At 41.4% G+C, this 15,182-nt stretch overlaps 1 non-coding gene across 1 annotated transcript; it reads left to right on the top strand.

Moving 5' to 3' along the window:
- Window positions 1–4,970: 4,970 nt before the first annotated feature.
- Window positions 4,971–5,161, top strand: LOC140286943 (U2 spliceosomal RNA). The gene has a single exon (XR_011911348.1). It is a non-coding gene; the product is annotated as a U2 spliceosomal RNA (small nuclear RNA).
- Window positions 5,162–15,182: the final 10,021 nt, after the last annotated feature.

Genomic DNA, 15,182 nt, shown 5'->3' with positions numbered 1-15,182 from the left:
TAGAGGACGATCTCTCTCGTTGGAAGTCCTTACCTATATCACTTATGGGGAGAGTTACAACCATTAAAATGATGATACTACCAAAAGTTAACTATTTGTTCTCAATGATCCCCATAAAACCATCTGCTACTTGGTTTAAGTCACTAGATTCATGCATCTCCAAATTTCTGTGGAAAAACAAACCACCACGTATTAGTTTAAAAACCCTACAGAAGACCAAGGACAGTGGTGGATTAGATTTACCTCATTTTCAGCACTATTCCTTAGCCAATAGGTTACAATATATATCAAAATGGTTTAAACCTTGTTGTTGTCACAGTTCCCAGAGACGTTGTAATCGTTGAGGATTCTATATTCACCCCCTCATTAGAGGCACGTGTTGCAGATTGATGACACTGAATCTTCTTCTCTGTTCATTGCTGGCATCATTCCCAGCATCGTAAGTGTTCGTGGCATTGTTAGCCTCTTCTTCTGGATCTTGATATCGAGCATCCTTTTGTATTTCTGGTTTGTAAGTCCTCTCTCTTCGTTCACCGGAGTCTTCGTCTCTTTGTCCTTGAGTTTGGTGATTTTTTCTTCTTTTGATGCCTTGACACAGTGTGACAGGTGATACCACATGGGAGATCCTTTAACTTGGACTGCTGTCCCTGTGCTGCGAAATGGCTGTGCTGCTCAAATGGTCTCTCCTTCATCATATACACAGTTATTTATACATCACCTTCCACCATGAAGCGTTGTCCCTTTTTGTTTCTCTCTTTGTTCTTAAAATGCTGTTATAAATGTCTAAACCAATCCATTAAACTAGATCATTTTGGCAGTAAAGCGATCTACAATGTGCTTGGTCGCAAAGCTGCTCATCTGTGGTAAACAGCTCTTCAGAAAGGCATTCTTCAATTGATTTCACTCATTTTATGTAATAATTTTGTGATTTCCTAGAAAACTACACTTCTTCTCCCATCTGTCTGAGTATTTAATATTGTCTGGGTCCCGTTAAAACATGTATTTTTCCCATCTAATTCCTTGTTTGCTTTAAAACAAGTATTCCCCATTTTCTATCCCTTCAGTAGCCAACCAGTTTGTATGGAGTACACTGGAGCAACTTGACTGATCAGTAAAACACTGCTTTTGTTGTCACCGCAAGGCTTCCCCCGTCGGTTGTTTCACTGAGACACTACTGAGTAACTACAACTCAACACAGTTTATACACATAACATTCATATACATACTAACAAACAAACAAACAATAATTTATCGCAATTTTCTCATCTCTGTTTGAACGTACACCCAGGTAAATATTCCTGTAGTCTTCTCATACCGACTATGGACCCATTCATTGTTTAACTTCACTGTTTTGCAAATCCTAATTGAATATTACACATTGACATTGAACTTTACTGGATAAGCAGGTCTTCATTGCATTCAGCAGCCTATATGTGAGCATTTATGTGTAAGCTGTTCTTCTTTGCATTTATCAGCAGCAAGCAATTCTTCACTGCACATGCATATGTAAATAGTAAAACAATTCCAATGTGTTAGCGAAACCTTCTATATCACAGTGGTTTCTAAGGTCTATTTTAAGTTCTTTGCCATCAGTGAGATGACATTGTTTACAAAGTGTGTCAAATTATCACTGAAGATCTTTTCAGGAATTTCAAATCTAGAAATGAGTTATTTTATGCGTGATTTTGCTACTGAGAGTGCATCTGCTTGTGCACATGGAAATATTTCAGACCATTTGGTAAAAACCTCTGTTGTCACTGAGCAGAATCGTTTCCCTTAACATTAATTTAGTTCAATGAAATCTACAAAATAATGAAATAATGAAATCCAAACAAATATGTTGAAAAAGATACACTGGCTTAGGGAATTATCTTCGTTTTGGTCTTAGATTGCCCTGTGGAATGTATTTTGCACATATTTGACCTGCTAGACAAAACTTTATTCATTTATTTATTCTAAAAAAATGTTTTTAATAATTAGTAAAACCATATGCTGTAAAAACCTGGTTCATTATTGCTTCCATCCCTCCTGTTGAGACATGACATGGTCCGTGGCTCAATACTGCAGCATATTTAAACAAATTCTTTGGCAGTATGGTTTTCCTTCCGGTCATTCATACGAGTCTATTGTAGATGGCAATTGAATAACATCTAATAATGCTAAAATATTTGTAGTTTATACATTTAGCTGTGGATGTCAACATACCTGTTTTCCCAATGCTGTGTTAACACATGTACAGTTGAGAAGGCATACTGACTGTCAGTGTAAACGTTAACAACCTTTTTGTTATTTAATTTACAAGCTTCAGTTAAAGCTACCAATTCGACTGCTTGAACAGAGTAATTTTTTGGTAGTGGTTGTTTTAAGAAAACTTCAGTTTCTGTTACTACTGCAAATCCTGTAGCATTTGTGCCATCAGGGTTTTTTTCCTTGATCTGTTGAATAAATATAGTTATTTCTGCATTTTCATAACGTATATCAGTTAAGTCTGGCCTGGGTAAAACACTGATGGTTATTTCTGGCTTTCCATCTGTGGGGTAGGTAGCAGTGTGGATGGATTAAGTGTAGCACATCTCTCGACAACAAGGTGTGGCTGTGAAAGAAGAACTGTTATGTAGGAGAGATGTCTGGTAAAGATATTTTGTTAAGTAACCATATCACAGCCACTGCATGAGGTACCTTAAGTGTTAATGGGTGAAATAACACCATTATTGTTGATGCCTGCACTGCCAATGGCTTCTGGCCATTGATTCAAAAGTACGATCTCGTCCCTTTTTCCCCCTTTCAGTGGACACTGGCCCCTAATTACCGCAATTCAGCAGGGGGTCTTTCATTAGGAGTACTGGACTCCCCCGTGCACGGTTTCAGCTCCGACCCTGGACAGCGGAAAAAACTTTGAGATCTGGTTTGAGGACCCAATTGTTGAGAAAAGTCTCTCAATGAGACTCAGAGTTGCTGGAGTCAGTTAATGCAAAGGTTTAATCTTGCAGCAAGTTCAAGAATGTGTGTGTGTATGGGTGTATGTGTGCGAACGTGTGTGAGTTTGTGTGTGTGAGAGTTTAAAGAACCTGTAATCCACAGGCAGGCCTTAACTAGCATGGCACGGGTCCAGCCTGTCTCATCTTTTTTGGAGGGTCCAGCGCTCGGCCGTAACCCTTCTGTCTGTTTGGACTCTCACATACATTCGGTTAATCATAGAAAAACGAGAACAAAACTTTTTAGCCCCTTAAATTCATAAAACAGACATGGTGCAGTTATTTCCATTCTAGAAAATAAGAGTAATCACCACCATTCCTATAAATTCTGGATATTCTAACAATCTGAATCTTTTTTAAATGTTCGATGAAGCCCTTTGCTGTTCTGTTTAGAGACTCAGCTGATCATAAACCAAGTTTTGCTCTTGAACCAAGCTTCTAAACTCTTCACCTTTTTCATTTCTCAGTTAGTATTCACTTTAAAACTGATTAAAAGAAAAATTAAATGAATGCCTATCAACAAATGTGGGATCTAAACTCTAGTGCTTCCTCTAAAATAATTTCCTTTCTCAATTCAGAAATGTGTGTGTGTAAGTCACAACACCCGTGACACCAAAACGGCTTTCTTTTCTCTCTTTTCTCTACACTCTGCACTGTGAGCACACACAACAAATCAGAAAGGCTTTTTTCTCTCTTTTCTACATTATGGACTGTGGGGACACAAAACCGCTCTCTCTTTTTTTTTTTTGATTGTGTGCCAGGGCGTTGTCTCACGTATTAGATTATGCTTAAGATACGAATGAGTTTATCAGTCACATCAGAATCCATACATACTGATCCTCCCGTAATAAAATGGTCGGATCTTATCAAACACACTTTGTTTCTTGTGACAAGTCAGCGAAACAGCGTATACACGTCAAGACACTGAATCAAGTTTGCCACAAGAACTCATAAGTTTGGCAGTATTGCTCTGCCGTCAGCAATCATACACCCATTTTATTTTCATGAGACATGTGCAGGCACCTGTTCATCTACTGTTCTATCACTATGAATTAGTTTATCTATTATCAATAAGGATACTTCTACAACTACTATCAAAGTATGTCCGGACTTCTTATGTTGTCAGTTGCTATATATCAATAAGTGGGTTGCTACTGAAAAGCATTAAGCATGTCACACAGCCCAAACATATAACATTTCAGGACACACCACACAGTTAACAACCACAGTGAAGCGTGTCAAAGCCCAAACATGTAACATTCAACAGGACACTTACACAACACATTCAAATCAAACAGTCAGACAACATACAAGAACCTATACCCCAGCCGGCATTGCTCCCTGCCTATTTTCCTACAACTCACTATGTGTGCGCACACCTTTATTCACAAACTCTTCAACTTATACTCTTTTACCGAAGCTGCTACAGCTCGATTGGCCAAATACCCTTAGATCCTATTTCGGTGAATTTGACATCTGCCTTGCATGTAACAGATTAGCGGTTTAGCAGTTTTAATTTAGTTTGAGTGAAGGAATTCATTTTATAGCAAAATCCGAAATCGTGAAGAACTCATGGAAGTAAGCTTATTCTCGGATTCCTGAATCTTTAGATTTGTTCTTTCTTTTACTGCAAAGTACAACGTTGAGCAGCACTAATGAGTTGTTTCTATTTTTGGCAGCCTTTACCTTTGCGGATGAAGCCCTTTCTGTCTGTGCAAAAGAAATCTTATTACTGTGCAGAGTGACTTCTCTGAGTAGAGTCGCCTTACTTGTTGCGACTGTGCCAATGTTCGAAGCTGGAGTGCAAAGTTGTTGCTTGAATGGTGCTCGCTGGAGCGTGCGGTAGTGTAAAGTTATACCATTTAAAAGGGCTGAAGAGTGCTCAGTGCAGCGGGTGGGCCGAGGTGCAAAGTGACACTATGGCCATAAAAAGAACACCGCTACAAGTGCGCATTGTGCCAGGAAGGGCCCTCGGACGTGAACCAGTGGACAGTTATCGCTTCTCGGCCTTTTGGCTAAGATCAAGTGTAGTATCTGTTCTTATCAGTTTAATGTCTGATGTGTCCTCTATGCGAGGACTACATATTAAATGGATTTGTATCAATAGGAGTTGAAAAAGGAGCTTGCTCCGTTCACTCCAAGCATCGACCCGGTACTGTAGTGCCCCTGGGAACGGTGCGCTCTCCTCTGCTCTTGTGAAAAAGCAAACAGCGGTGCAGGATGGAAGTTTCAGGGAGCCTAAGATGAAACTTTCTTTTAGTCTGCTGAGAAAAGAGAGTGAATGCGAAGTAGACTTTAACACGGCTCTGGGAGCAAGCCGAGTGCGGGCTAACCAGGAGAATTGCTTGAAAGAAATGCGACACCGAATGAGCGGTCAGAACAAAGCCTCAATACGGTGTTCCTGTGGTGTTTTTATAAAATGCGGTGAAAAAAAAGGTGTGAATGCCACATAGAAAACTAAAAGGTGGAGCGGAAGTGTTCGGCTGCAAGAAGGTGTGAATGTCCGACTATATTTGGTGAAAAGCAGGTGAAGCAAGGTCTGAATGCCCAACCTTACATCATCAAAAGCGAGATCAGAGGTTTTTGGCTGCAAGAAGGCCATAGTTTGCCAAAAGTGGGTAAGGTGCGAATGACCGACTAAATATCAACAAAAGTGGGGGCGGAGGTCTTCGGATGCAAGTGGGTGTGAATATCCCACCATAGAAGTATGGTGGAGAGGAAGCTGTGAATGGCCGACCATAGTTTGCAAAAAGCGGGTGAGAAAAGGTGCGAATGTCCAACCATACATGATCAAAACAGGGAGCGGAGGTGTTTGGCTGCGACAAGGTGTGAATGTCCACCCATAATTAATGAAAAGCGGGCAACAAGTAGGTTCGAATGCCCAACCATACATCATCAAAAGCAGGAGTGGATGTGTTCGGCTACAAGAAGGTTTGAATGTCCGAGCATAGTTTGTAAAAAGCTGGTAAGAAAAGGTTCGAATGCCTGAACATACATCATCAAAAGCAGGACTGGATGTGTTCGGCTACAAGAAGGTTTGAATGTCCGACCATAGTTGGTAAAAAGTGGGTATGAAAAGGTTCGAATGCCCAAGTTCGGCTGAAAAAAACTGTGTTCGGCTGCAAAAAGGTGTGAATGTTTGACTAAAGTTTGTAAGACAAGGTTCGAATGCCTGACAATGTATGATCAAAAGCGGGAGCGGAGGTGTTCAGCTGCAAGAAGGTCTAAATGTCCATCATTAATTGCTAGAAAACATGAAAGAAAATTTTCGAAAATCAATCTGCACATGATCATAAGTGGGAGAGGAGGTGTTCAGCTGCAAGAAGGTGTGAATGTCCTACCATAATTGCTGAAAAATGTGTTAGAAACGGTAAGAATGCCGGACCATACATCATCAAAAGCTAGAGAGGTGGTGTTCGGCTGCAAGTAGGTGTGAATGTCTGACTAAAGTTCAAATATATTAACAAAAGCGGGAGGAGAGGTCTTCGGATGAGTGGTTGAGAATTTCCAACCATAATCTATAAAAAGCGGTGAAAAAAAAGGTGTGATAGAAACCTAAAAGGTGGAGCGGAAGTGTTCGGCTGCAAGAAGGTGTGAATGTCCGTCTATAGTTGGTGAAAAGCAGGAAAAGCAAGGTCTGAATGCCCAATCTTACATCATCAAAAGCGAGATCAGAGGTGTTTGGCGGCAAGAAAACGGGTAAGGTGTGAACGACCGACTAAATATCAACAAAAGTGGGGGCGGAGGTCTTCGGATGCAAGTGGGTGTGAATATCCCACCATACAAGTATGGTGGAGAGGAAGCTGTGAATGTCCGACCATGGTTTGTAAAACGCGGGTAAGACAAGGTGCGAATGTCCGACAATGTATGATCAAAAGAGGGAGCGGAGGTGTTCGGCTGCAAGGTCTGAATTTCCAACCATAATTTGTAAACACCGTTGAAGAAAAGCCTCGAAAGCCCGACTATACACCATCAAAAGCGGGAGCAGAGGTGTTCAGCTGCAAGAAGGTCTGAATGTCCACCAATAATTACTGAAAAATGGGTAAGAAGAGGTGTGAATGCCCAACTATACATCATCAAAAGCAGAAGTGGATGTGTTCGGCCACAAGAAGGTTTGAATGTCCGACCAGAGTTTGTAAAAGGCGGGTAAGAAAAGGTTTGAATGCCCGAACATACACAATCAAAAGAGGGAGCGGAGGTGTTTCGCTGCAAGAAGGTGTGAATGTCCGAGCATAGTTTGTAAAAAGCGGGTAAGAAAAGGTTCGAATGCCCGAACATACACCATCAAAAGAGGGAGCGGAGGTGTTCCGCTGTAAGAAGGTGTGAATGTCCAACCATAGTTGGTAAAAAGCGGGTAAGAAAAGGTTAAAATACCCGACTCTACACAATCAATAGCGGGAGCGGAGTTGTTCGGCTAAAAGAAGGTGTGAAAGTCCGACCATGGTTTGTAAAAAGCGGGTAAGAAAAGGTTCGAATGCAAAAATATACACCATCAAAAGCGGAAGCCGAGGTGTTCGGCTGCAAGTAGGTCTGAATGTCCACCCATAATTAATGAAAAGCGGGCAACAAGTAGGTTCGAATGCCCAACCATACATCAACAAAAGCAGGAGTGGATGTGTTTGGCTACAAGAAGGTTTGAATGTCCGAGCATAGTTTGTAAAAAGCGGGTAAGAAAAGGTGCGAATGCCCGACAATGTATGATCAAAAGAGGGAGTGGAGGTTTTCGGCTACAAGAAGGTTTGAATGTCCAACCATAGTTTGTAAAAAGCGGGTAAGAAAAGGTTCGAATGCCCGAATATATACCATCATAAGCGGAAGCGGAGGTGTTCGGCTGCAAGAAGGTGTGAACGTCCGACCAAAGTTTGTAAAAAGCAGTTAAGAAAAGGTTCGAATATCCAACCAAACATAATCAAAAGTGGGAGCAGAGCTGTTCGACTGCAAGTAGGTGTGAATTTCCACCCATAATTCCTGAAAAATGGGTAAGAAAAGGTGCGAATGCCCAACCATACATCATCAAAAGAAGAAGTGGATGTGTTCTGCTACAAGAAGGTTTGAATGTCCGACCATAGCTTGTAAAAAGTGGGTAAGAAAAAGTTCGAATGCTCGAACATACACCATCAAAATTGGGAGCGGAGGTGTTCCGCTGTAAGACGGTGTGAATGTCTGACCATAATTGGTAAAAAGCGGGTAAGAAAAGGTTAAAATACCCGACTGTACACAATCAATAGCGGGAGCGGAGTTGTTCGGCTACAAGAAGGTGTGAAAGTCCGACCATGGTTTGTAAAACGCGGGTAAGACAAGGTGCGAATGCCCGACAATGTATGATCAAAAGAGGGAGCGGAGGTGTTCGGCTGCAAGGTCTGAATTTCCAACCATAATTTGTAAACACCGTTGAAGAAAAGCCTCGAAAGCCCGACTATACACCATCAAAAGCGGGAGCAGAGGTGTTCAGCTGCAAGAAGGTCTGAATGTCCACCAATAATTACTGAGAAATGGGTAAGAAAAGGTGTGAATGCCCAACTATACATCATCACAAGCAGAAGTGGATGTGTGCGGCCACAAGAAGGTTTGAATGTCCGACCATAGTTTGTAAAAGGCGGGTAAGAAAAGGTTTAAATGCCCGAACATACACAATCAAAAGAGGGAGCGGAGGTGTTTCGCTGCAAGAAGGTGTGAATGTCCGAGCATAGTTTGTAAAAAGTGGGTAAGAAAAGGTTCGAATGCCAGAACATACACCATCAAAAGAGGGAGCGGAGGTTTTCCGCTGTAAGAAGGTGTGAATGTCCGACCATAGTTGGTAAAAAGCGGGTAAGAAAAGGTTCGAATGCCCGAATATATACCATCAAAAGCGGAAACGGAGGTGTTCGGCTGCAAGAAGGTGTGAACGTCCGACCAAAGTTTGTAAAAAGCAGTTAAGAAAAGGTTCGAATATCCAACCAAACATAATCAAAAGTGGGAGCAGAGCTGTTCGACTGCAAGTAGGTGTGAATGTCCACCCATAATTCCTGAAAAATGGGTAAGAAAAGGTGCGAATGCCCAACCATACATCATCAAAAGAAGAAGTGGATGTGTTCTGCTACAAGAAGGTTTGAAGGTCCGACCATAGTTTGTAAAAAGTGGGTAAGAAAAAGTTTGAATGCCCGAACATACACCATCAAAAGAGGGAGCGGAGGTGTTCCGCTGTAAGACGGTGTGAAAGTCCGATCATAATTGGTAAAAAGCGGGTAAGAAAAGGTTAAAATACCCGACTCTACACAATCAATAGCGGGAGCGGAGTTGTTCGGCTACAAGAAGGTGTGAAAGTCCGACCATGGTTTGTAAAACGCGGGTAAGACAAGGTGCGAATGCCCGACAATGTATGATCAAAAGAGGGAGCGGAGGTGTTCGGCTGCAAGGTCTGAATTTCCAACCAATAATTACTGAAAAATGGGTAATAAAAGGTGTGAATGCCCAACTATACATCATAAAAAGCAGAAGTGGATGTGTTCGGCCACAAGAAGGTTTGAATGTCCGACCATAGTTTGTAAAAAGCGGGTAAGAAAAGGTTCGAATGCCCGAACATACACAATCAAAAGAGGGAGCGGAGGGGTTTCGCTGCAAGAAGGTGTGAATGTCCGAGCATAGTTTGTAAAAAGTGGGTAAGAAAAGGTTCGAATGCCAAAATATACACCATCAAAAACGGAAGCCGAGGTGTTCGGCTGCAAGTAGGTGTGAATGTCAGATCATAATTTGCAAAAAGCTGATGAGAAAGGTGTGAATGACCGACAATAATTACTGAAAAATGTGTTAGAAAAGGTAAGAATGCCGGACTATTCATCATCAAAAGCAGAGAAGAGGTGTTCGGATGCAAGAAGCTGTGAATGTCCAGCCATAATTACTCAAAAACGGGTAAGAAAAGGTAGTATTGCCAGACCATAAATGATCAAAACAGGGAGCGGAGGTGTTCCGCTGTAAGGTGTGAATGTCCGACCATAATTGGTAAAAAGCGGGTAAGAAAAGGTTAAAATACCCGACTGTACACAATCAATAGCGGGAGCGGAGTTGTTTGGCTACTAAAAGGTGTGAAAGTCCGACCATACATCCTCAAAAGCAGAACTGGATGTGTTCGGCTACAAGAAGGTTTGAATGTCCGACCATAGTTTGTAAAAAGCGGGTAAGAAAAGGTTCGAATGCCCAAACATACACCATCAAAAGAGGGAGTGGAGGTGTTCCGCCATAAGAAGGAGTGAATGTCCGACCGTAGTTGGTAAAAAGTTGGTAAGAAAAGGTTAAAATACCCGACTGCACACAATCAATAGCGGGAGCGAATGTGTTCGGCTACAAGAAGGTGTGAAAGTCCGACCATGTTTTGTAAAAAGCGGGTAAGAAAAGGTGCGAATGCCCGACAATGTATGATCAAAAGAGGGAGCGGAGGTTTTCGGCTAAAAGAAGGTCTGAATGTCCAACCATAATTTGTAAAAACCGGGGAAGAAAAGGTTTGAAAGCCCGACTATACACCATCAAAAGCGGGAGCAGAGGGGTTCAGCTGCAAGAAGGTCTGAATGTCCATCAATAATTGCTAGAAAACATGAAAGAAAATTTTCGAATATCAAACCGCACATGATCATAAGTGGGAGCGGAGGTGTTTAGCTGCAAGAAGGTGTGAATGTCCACCCATAATTCCTCAAAAATGGATAAAAAAAAAAGGTGCGAATGCCCAACCATACATCATCAAAAGCAGGTGTGAATGTCAGATCATAATTTGCAAAAACCTGATGAGAAATGGTGAGAATGCCCGACTATACACCATCAAATGCGGGAGCGGAGGTGTTCGGCTGTGAGTAGGTGTGAATGTCCGACCATACTTGCTGAAAAATATGACAAAGCAGTTTTCACTTGGTTTGAGTGAAGGATTTCATTTTATATCAAAATCCGAAATTGTGTAGAACTCGTGGAAATAAGTTTATTCTCGGATTCCTAAAGGTTTAGTGTTGTTCTTTGGTATACTGCAAAGTAATACTTTTTATTTTGTTGAAACCGATTCAGACATGGATAAATATCAAGGACAAAGCAGTTTTAACTTGGTTTGAGTGAAGGAATTCATTTTATATCAAAATCCGAAATTGTGTAGAACTCGTGGAAATAAGTTTATTCTCGGATTCCTAAAGGTTTAGTGTTGTTCTTTAGTATACTGCAAAGTAATACTTTCTATTTTGTTGAAACCGATTAAGTTAAAACTGCTTTGTCCTTCATATTTATCCATGTCATAATAGCTTTAAACAAAAAAGAACGTTGTACTTTGCAGGATAGGAAAGAACAACTCTAAACCTTTTCAGGAATCCGAGAATAAGCTTCTTATCACCAGTTCTACACAATTTCGGATTTTGATATAAAATGAATTCCTTCACTCAAACCAAGTTAAAACTGCTTTGTCCTTCATATTTATCCATGTCTGAATAGGTTTCAACAAAAAAGAAAGTATTAATTTGCAGTATACCAAAGAACAACACTAAACCTTTAGGAATCCGAGAATAAGCTTCTTATCACCAGTTCTACACAATTTCGGATTTTGATATAAAATGAATTCCTTCACTCAAACCAAGTTAAAACTGCTTTGTCCTTAATATTTATCCATGTCTGAATAGGTTTCAACAAAAAAGAAAGTATTACTTTGCAGTATACCAAAGAACAACACTAAACCTTTAGGAATCCGAGAATAAGCTTCTTATCGCCAGTTCTACACAATTTCGGATTTTGACATAAAATGAATTCCTTCACTCAAACCAAGTTAAAACTGCTTTGTCCTTAATATTTATCTGTGTCTGAATAGGTTTCAACAAAAAAGAAAGTATTACTTTACAGTATACCAAAGAACAACACTAAACCTTTAGGAATCCGAGAATAAGCTTCTTATCACCAGTTCTACACAATTTCGGATTTTGATATAAAATGAATTCCTTCACTCAAACCAAGTTAAAACTGCTTTGTCCTTCATATTTATCCATGTCTGAATGGGTTTCAACAAAATAGAAAGTATTACTTTGCAGTATACCAAAGAACAACACTAAACCTTTAGGAATCCGAGAATAAACTTATTTCCACGAGTTCTACACAATTTCGGATTTTGATATAAAATGAATTCCTTCACTCAAACCAAGTGAAAACTGCTTTGTCATATTTTTCAGCAAGTATGGTCGGACATTCACACCTACTCACAGCCGAACACCTCCGCTCCCGCATTTGATGGTGTATAGTCGGGCATTCTCACCATTTCTCATCAGGTTTTTGCAAATTATGATGACATTCACACCTGCTTTTGATGTTGTATGGTTGGGCATTCGCACCTTTTTTTACCCATTTTTCAGGAATTATGGATGGACATTCACACCATCTTACAGCTGAACACCTCCTCTCCCGCATATGATCATGTGCGGTTTGATATTCGAAAAATTTTCTTTCATGTTTTCTAGCAATTATTGATGGACATTGAGACCTTCTTGCAGCTGAACACCTCTGCTCCCGCTTTTGATGGTGTATAGTTGGGCTTTCGAGCCTTTTCTTCCCCGGTTTTTACAAATTATGGTTGGACATTCAGACCTTCTTGCAGCCGAAAACCTCCGCTCCCTCTTTTGATCATACATTGTCGGGCATTCGCACCTTTTCTTACCCGCTTTTTACAAAACATGGTCGGACTTTCACACCTTCTTGTAGCCGAACACATCCCTTCCCGCTATTGATTGTGTACAGTCGGGTATTTTAACCTTTTCTTACCCGCTTTTTACCAATTATGGTGGGACATTCACACCTTCTTACAGCGGAACACCTCCACTCCCTGTTTTGATCATTTATGGTCTGGCAATACTACCTTTTCTTACCCGTTTTTGAGTTATTATGGCTGGACATTCACAGCTTCTTGCAGCCGAACACCTCTTCTCCGGCTTTTGATGATGAATGGTCCGGCATTCTTACCTTTTCTAACACATTTTTCAGCAATTATTGTCGGTCATTCACACCTTTCTCATCAGCTTTTTACAAATTATGATCTGACATTCACACCTACTTGCAGCCGAACACCTCGGCTTCCGCTTTTGATGGTGTATATTTTGGCATTCGAACCTTTTCTTACCCGCTTTTTACAAACCATGGTCGGACTTTCATACCTTCTTTTAGCCGAACAACTCCGCTCCCGCTATTGATTGTGTAGAGTTGGGTATTTTAGCCTTTTCTTACCCGCTTTTTACCAACTATGGTCGGACATTCACACCTTCTTACAGCGGAACACCTCCGCTCCCTCTTTTGATGGTGTATGTTCTGGCATTCGAACCTTTTCTTACCCACTTTTTACAAACTATGCTCGGACATTCACACCTTCTTGCAGTGAAACACCTCCGCTCCCTCTTTTGATTGTGTATGTTCGGGCATTCGAACCTTTTCTTACCCGCCTTTTACAAACTATGGTCGGACATTCAAACCTTCTTGTGGCCGAACACATCCACTTCTGCTTGTGATGATGTATAGTTTGGCATTCACACCTTTTCTTACCCATTTTTCAATAATTATTGGTGGACATTCAGACCTTCTTGCAGCTGAACACCTCCGCTCCCGCTTTTGATGGTGTATAGTCGGGCTTTCGAGCCTTTTCTTCAACGGTGTTTACAAATTATGGTTGGAAATTCAGACCTTGCAGCCGAACACCTCCGCTCCCTCTTTTGATCATACATTGTCGGGCATTCACACCTTGTCTTACCCGCTTTTTACAAACCATGGTCGGACTTTCACACCTTCTTGTAGCCGAACAACTCCGCTCCCGCTATTGATTTTGTACAGTCCGGTTTTTTAACCTTTTCTTACCCGCTTTTTACCAACTATGGTCGGACATTCGCAGCATCTTACAGCGGAACACCTCCGCTCCCTCTTTTGATGGTGTATGTTCGGGCATTCGAACTTTTTCTTACCCGCTTTTTACAAACTATGGTCGGACATTCAAACCTTCTTGTAGCAGAACACATCCACTTCTTCTTTTGATGATGTATGGTTGGGCATTCGCACCTTTTCTTACCCATTTTTCAGGAATTATGGGTGGATATTCACACCTACTTGCAGTCGAACAGCTCTGCTCCCACTTTTGATTATGTTTGGTTGGATATTCGAACCTTTTCTTAACTGCTTTTTACAAACTTTGGTCGGACGTTCACACCTTCTTGCAGCCGAACACCTCCGCTTCCGCTTTTGATGGTATATATTCGGGCATTCGAACCTTTTCTTACCCACTTTTTACCAACTATGGTCGGACATTCACACCGTCTTTCAAGTGTAACACCTCCGCTCCCTCTTTTGATGGTGTATGTTCGGGCATTCGCACCTTTTCTTACCCGCTTTTTACAAACTATGGTCGTACATTCAAACCTTGTAGCCGAAAACCTCCACTCCCTCTTTTGATCATACTTTGTCGGGCATTCGCACCTTTTCTTACCCGCTTTTTACAAACTATGCTCGGACATTCAAACCTTCTTGTAGCCAAACACATCCACTCCTGCTTTTGTTGATGTATGGTTGGGCATTCGAACCTACTTGTTGCCCGCTTTTCATTAATTATGGGTGGACATTCACACCTTGTCACAGCCAAACACCTCCGCTCCCTGTTTTGATCATGTATGGTTGGACATTCGCACCTTTTCTCACCCGCTTTTTGCAAACTATGGTCGGCCATTCACAGCTTCCTCTCCACCATACTTGTATGGTGGGATATTCACACCCACTTGCATCCGAAGACCTCCGCCCCCACTTTTGTTGATATTTAGCCGATCATTCGCACCTTACCCGCTTTTGGCAAACTATGGCCTTCTTGCAGCCAAAAACCTCTGATCTCGCTTTTGATGATGTAAGGTTGGGCATTCAGACCTTGCTTCACCTGCTTTTCACCAAATATAGTCGGACATTCACACCTTCTTGCAGCCGAACACTTCCGCTCCACCTTTTAGTTTTCTATGGGGCATTCACACCTTTTTTTACACCGCATTTTATAAAAACACCACAGGAACACCGTATTGAGGCTTTGTTCTGACCGCTCATTCGGTGTCGCGTTTCTTTCAAGCAATTCTCCTGGTTAGCCCACACTCGGCTCGCTCCCAGAGCCATGTTAAAGTCTGCTTCGCATTCACTCTCTTTTCTCAGCAGATTAAAGAAACTTCCATCCTGCACCGCTGTTTGCTTTTTCACAAGAGCAGA

The sequence above is a fragment of the Leuresthes tenuis genome, unplaced genomic scaffold, assembly GCF_036924035.1.
Source record: "Leuresthes tenuis unplaced genomic scaffold, fLeuTen1.0.hap1 SCAF_100, whole genome shotgun sequence".
In the NCBI taxonomy this organism is placed as follows: Eukaryota; Metazoa; Chordata; class Actinopteri; order Atheriniformes; family Atherinopsidae; genus Leuresthes; species Leuresthes tenuis.
Note: the sequence above shows the minus strand (reverse complement) of the source record. Positions and strands in the feature narration are given on the sequence as shown.